Here is a 6,121-nt window from a genome sequence, read left to right as displayed (position 1 = left end):
GCACGTCCGCATGTATCCCGTGCCACCCAACGTGCTCTAGAAGGTGTAAGTCAACTACCCTGGCCAGCAAGATCTCCGGATCTGTCCCCCATTGAGCATGTTTGGGACTGGATGAAGCGTCGTCTCACGCGGTCTGCACGTCCAGCACGAACGCTGGTCCAACTGAGGCGCCAGGTGGAAATGGCATGGCAAGCCGTTCCACAGGACTACATCCAGCATGTCTACGATCGTCTCCATGGGAGAATAGCAGCCTGCATTGCTGCGAAAGGTGGATATACACTGTACTAGTGCCGACATTGTGCATGCTCTGTTGCCTGTGTCTATGTGCCTGTGGTTCTGTCAGTGTGATCATGTGATGTATCTGACCCCAGGAATGTGTCAATAAAGTTTCCCCTTCCTGGGACAATGAATTCACGGTGTTCTTATTTCAATTTCCAGGAGTGTACAATGTCATCGGCGAACCTCAAAGTTTTTACTTCTTCTCCATGAATTTTAATACCTACTCCGAATTTTTCTTTTGTTTCCTTTACTGCTTGCTCAATATACAGATTGAATAACATCAGCGAGAGGCTACAACCCTGTCTCACTCCCTTCCCAACCACTGCTTCCCTTTCATGCCCCTCGACTCTTATAACTGCCATCTGGTTTTTGTACAAATTGTAAATAGCCTTTCGCTCCCTGTATTCCTCGACGCATTCTCAGGGCGCATTTCCATCCAGAAAGGAAGTTCCTTGGTCGTTGTTCTTGAACTGCGTCTGCAGGACGTCTCAGTTGTCGACAATAAATGTGAGCAGTGATGGTTACACCCCGGAGAAGCAATTTGTATTACATCACACCGTCACTGTGCCACCCGCTGCGTAACACCATCTTTTGTGGATGTGCGCAGGTTTTTGTAACGGGAGTTGCTGCTTTGTTTGGGCTCAACCACTCCTCTCTTTTCCTTATGTTAGCATAAAGACACCATTTCTCGACACCAGTAATGATACAGGATAGGAATGACCGGTGCTGTTCACGAGCCCATTCATGACGAGCAAGCAGTGATGCCACCCGTTGATTTTTGTTTTTCTGGCTTAGAGCGTGCGGTACCCATACACCCGATTTTTGAACCTTGCACATTGCATGCAAATGTCGCACGACTGTGGAATGATCAGAGTTCATTACATTCAGCAGTTCTCGAGTACACTGACGTATGTGGATTAATGCGTTTAAACGATCTTCATCAAACCCCAATTGTCTTCCTTTTAATTGGCGTGCTCTGCCCAGTGGCCTTATCCCCATACGGGGCGCAAATGTTTCTGGGTGACTGCTCTGCTGTCACCTCTCTATTTAACTCAAACAGAAGAATATGTCGGAAATGTTCCGATTTCTCCACTTGGCATTCCATTTTCTACGTTCACAGTTCCACTCACTATCTTCAAATAACAAAATGACAGTATGTAAACTCCAAACGCAACAGTGAACTACAAATAAAAAACGACAATCGATAAGTAAACCGGAATACCAACACGCAAAACAAAAACGATACGCTCCTATGCGTCAACCTAATATTTCCATACTGGCATGCATTCGGAGAGAATTGGCGTAATTTTAATTCGATTTATTTGAGCCAATATTTGTTTAATGTTTGAGTAACGTTGAAAGAAAGTTTGAGAAGCAGTTATCGTACGTTGCATCAGTGGAAGGTATCAAGGTTTTTGCATGAATGCCTCATATGGCGTTTTCGTGACACCCTCATTTTGTCCAACTGCTACTGACATTACGTTTTTTTGGCAGCAAATTGTTAACGTTAGATCAGCAACTTTTTCCTTTCTTTCACTTGAATCTAAAGGAAAAGCGACTGTAAATGAACTACTCTTATTTGTTTAGTAGTGAAATAAATGATATCTCTTCATTCACAACCGTTTCCCGGCATATTAACCAAATAGCAGAACCTTCTTTGTGTTCACTTATAAAACAAAATTTTTCTCCCCATTTTTCTTGGAAACTCCTATTACCTCTACTTACGTTCCTCCTATTAATTATTTTTGACGGTACTGTACATCGGACATTATTTATTTTAATACAGATAATCACAACACGAATGATTACAAATACACTTCAACGTGAAGAATGCTTAATATCACTGAAATTTTGTGTGCGACTGACACTGACGGACATCACAAAACTGAGGAGATGGCAGCGTGGGGCCTACGGACTGTGCGTCCCCGTTCTTGGAGTTTTCCTCGGGAACTTCTCCTTAGATATGCCTCTAATGTTAACGAGTTTTTGTAACGGAGATTCGAATTCAGGTACGGTCAGTGTCACCCGAATTCACCAACGTCAATTAAAATTAAGGAGATTTTAAAATATTACTGTTCTGTAAGTATTTTTGTTGTAAGCAGGACAACTGCACTGTTAAGAAACTCCTAATGTTGTTTGACGTTTTTGGATTCAGCTGTTAGTCTCTAGGTCCATATTATTGTAAAATATAGCTGAGAACCGCGGGCACTCGTATACTTGATTCGGGCGGCATTCCAATTCTCCCATCCGCTGTCGTTTACATGTTTCGTCAATCTCCCTTCGTTCATCCTCTCTTTATTTCCAAATCATCTCAACATACCGTTCTCAGCATTCGACACAACATATTCTTTCGCTCCACAATGCTCCCTTAAAGTTTCAAGTTGTAACTAAACTACAGGGCAGCTGAATAAAATTTGATCGTACTAAATAAAGATATTATTTATTGATAAAATTAAACTATAAGATCTTCATAAAATTAAATCACGACAAAGACTGACAAGGTGTAGGTAATGTGAATAAGGGCCTTGCATGTTCTTGGAAAGTTTAGATATGTCAGGTTTGCACGTTGTGATTATTAATATTAGGTAAGCACTGGGTTCTCATCAATAAGTCGACTTCTCAGATAATCTTGATTTCATGGTTGAAAATAATTTTTCGTTTGTAAATGTAGATCCGAATAAGGAGAGAACGACAAACGGTAGTTTTTTCAGCTGATTATTTGACTCAGGAATACTATTCCAGATGTTAAAAATCAACTTACCTTCGTTTCATAGCCCTCGCCTGAAGATAAAGAAATATAAACACTAACTAAATATGTATAAATAGAGATAAGTCAAACAGTCATATCTACAAGTATTTTTATTTATTATTATACAAACTTATGTTTTTGGTCACTATTATCATCTGTTTCACTTATTTCTGACTCGGAACTCAGAGTTATTATTAAATAGCTTTCCAAATGATTCCTTGTTAGTTCATTATTAACATAATTATTTTCTTCCCTTTTCGCCCAATCGCACGCTTCTTTCCACATTTAAAGAGAAACAGTTCCGCACTCATTATCGGGGTATAGGTATTCCTCACACTGCTTTGTTTTGTACGAACTGCAGCTCATTGAAAATTATTTTACGTGTCTGATTTCGAGGCATTATCCACCCCTCCTTTCGAAGACATTGCCCCAAACAGGAAAAATGGAGCGGGTGGTCTGAGTCACCTACATCCCTGTGTAATGCCACTTCTTCCAAATATACTCATCTTGGCCGGAAACCAATTTATGTGCATGCGCCACGAAGTTTCAGTCACATTGCATGTGCGCATCCGCACGTGGTGTTTTGTAAGACAGGCACATTTACGGGACCAAAGGGCTGCGTGTGGCTTATGGCAAGTTGAAAAAGAAAGCGAGAGAGAGAGAGAGAGGAAGATATATAAATACAGGCGTATGATAAATCCCTTCCCTCAAAAATGTTTCTCTCTTTCATACCTCCTCTTTGTTACCACAGATGACGTGCTAAGATTACAGTACAAGCGAGGTGCCCACAGCCTTGAGTGGAATGCCTACGTTGTAGTAAATGTTCACCAAACTGCAGTCTTCTATAGTTGTCCCATGCGCAGAAAACAGCACGTAGGTGAATCCGTTATCTTGAGCCTGTAAGAAACTCTTGTCGAAACACTGTTATTTTGGAAATAATTAAATTTCCAATCAGTTTGTTTATACGGACGCCACTCGCTTTTTATTGGCAGAATACGAGAAATTGCACAGTTACTTTCCTTTTTAGAGTCACAAATGCTTTTTATTCTTCAACAAATTAATGAACTGCACATTTCCGTAGTTAGTATCACACTGTTCTCAAGTATATGTTCAAATAATCATACATTGCTAATAAAGTCTTAACTAACACCGACCGCAGCAGACTACATGTCTGTCTTCCGACACTGCCCGAACCAGCTCTGTTTTACAAACTTGACATGGATAATTAAGTCTTAACTAATACCGCGGCAGACAACATGTCTGTCCTCCGACACTGCCAAACGAGCTCTGATCTTACAGCCGAACCACTTCGCCCGCCATCCAGGTTAGGCGCGATCCGAAGATCACCGAAGTGCTTCGTCTGCCTTTTCGTTTAGCAGTTGTTTATTATTCTGCTGGTTATTAATACTTGTTAAATAATTAAATTATAGAGAGATGCTTTACTTTGAAATTCAAGTAAACACGCTGTTCAATTTTTCAAATATTAGTAATAGAAGATTACCATTTTGGCGTGCAACTTCCGAAGGCAGCAGCCAATCGCGGAGAAGGACCACAATTTAGGCGGTCTTTCTCACGATACCCCTACTGAACAAACCATCTGTCATCGGTACCTCACACCACATTACGTCATCCTGCCACAGCTACCTTCTCAACTGCTCTAAAAAGAACTTCTTGTAGCCGAATATGATGTCTGCAAAGCCAGAAATATTACAGGCTCGCGACTCTCGGTTTGTCAACCACTGGGCTAGACCATTTTGATCTCTCTTTCTGTTTATTGCATTGTTTTCATATTTACAACACACGTTGTCAATACAGATCATAATAGTTCTTCCATTGCGAATTTCTGAAAACCGGAAATAAACAATGAGGTTGCGAGGGAGTAGTTGGTTGCTGCTGATACTTCGTTCTCGACGGATATATGGCGGGCGAGCAGTAGATTGGAACTTGGGTGTTGTGAACACAACACGTCTGCAGCGATTTGTTGCATGCACGGAAAAATCGTTGTTTGTGGACAGGACCTTAGAATCGATTGGGACAGAACCTGTGAAGGTACCAGATGTAATAATATAATTTATCAGCAGTCTGAAGTACTTAGTTTTTTTTTCAATTGAAGCTTATGTTTATATGGGACATGTTTGGATTTGTCTTACCTGGCTGATGGGTCGCAAATTAATCACCCTGGGGAAGTCATTTGTAACCTAGTCCAGGAGACACAAATGAAAGACACAGTACAAAACTGCAAGGCTGTCAGCCTCGTACTCGCACTTTAACTTGTTGAGAAGCTTTGCTGTATGTTTCTATACACTGGTTGCAAGTAGTTCCAGATCTGCCAGGGGAAAATCTTCTGCCAAAGAATGGCCTAAAGTTGATTAGCAACATTATTACACATTATGGGAATGACGAAAATGAGACTTTCGCTCAACAGTGAAGGAGACATACGACTTCATTGTAGTCATGTTTAAGGAGTCCATGAATACTTTAGACCTCTGATATGCTGAATTAAGTGGTTTATACAGCAGTGAATAATAATAACAACTCTAGTACAGCACAGGAGTTAGGAACATTACAGTAGGTAGCTCTACTGCAGATTGCATGTACTCACTGGAACTGCTGAAATCCGGTGATTCTAAATGGGTACCTGTTCTGTGGGATGCTGTTTACCACCATCAGCTGCGTGCTGATGCGCCGGTGTGGAATAACAGTGTGTGTGAGTCACTTGGTGAGGCAATTCATCCTCTATTACATAATGGCCTATTGTCTGGTCAACAATGCACACATACTAGTCATGTGCTACAGAATTTAATTTGAAATTACGAGTTTAATAGTACACTAAACCACTTGTGCTATGCATAAAACTGTTTGCGTCAGGTACTGTTTTACAGACCAACCGTGCACAGTCATTCATGTATAAGGCGTGGATGTTCCGTTCCCACGATTGAGGTGTTTCTGTGATACTTATTCCCTGTCACCGTTCCAGTGCAAACTGCTGTTTGCCTAAGTATTTCAATTAAACAGCTTCATCTATTCTTTTTATACTCAGTTGACTGAATAATTCCAATGTATCAACTGGACCTGCTATTTTATTTGTTTATT

This window comes from Schistocerca nitens, chromosome 2 (genome assembly GCF_023898315.1).
Source record: "Schistocerca nitens isolate TAMUIC-IGC-003100 chromosome 2, iqSchNite1.1, whole genome shotgun sequence".
NCBI lineage: Eukaryota > Metazoa > Arthropoda > Insecta > Orthoptera > Acrididae > Schistocerca > Schistocerca nitens.
Note: the sequence above shows the minus strand (reverse complement) of the source record.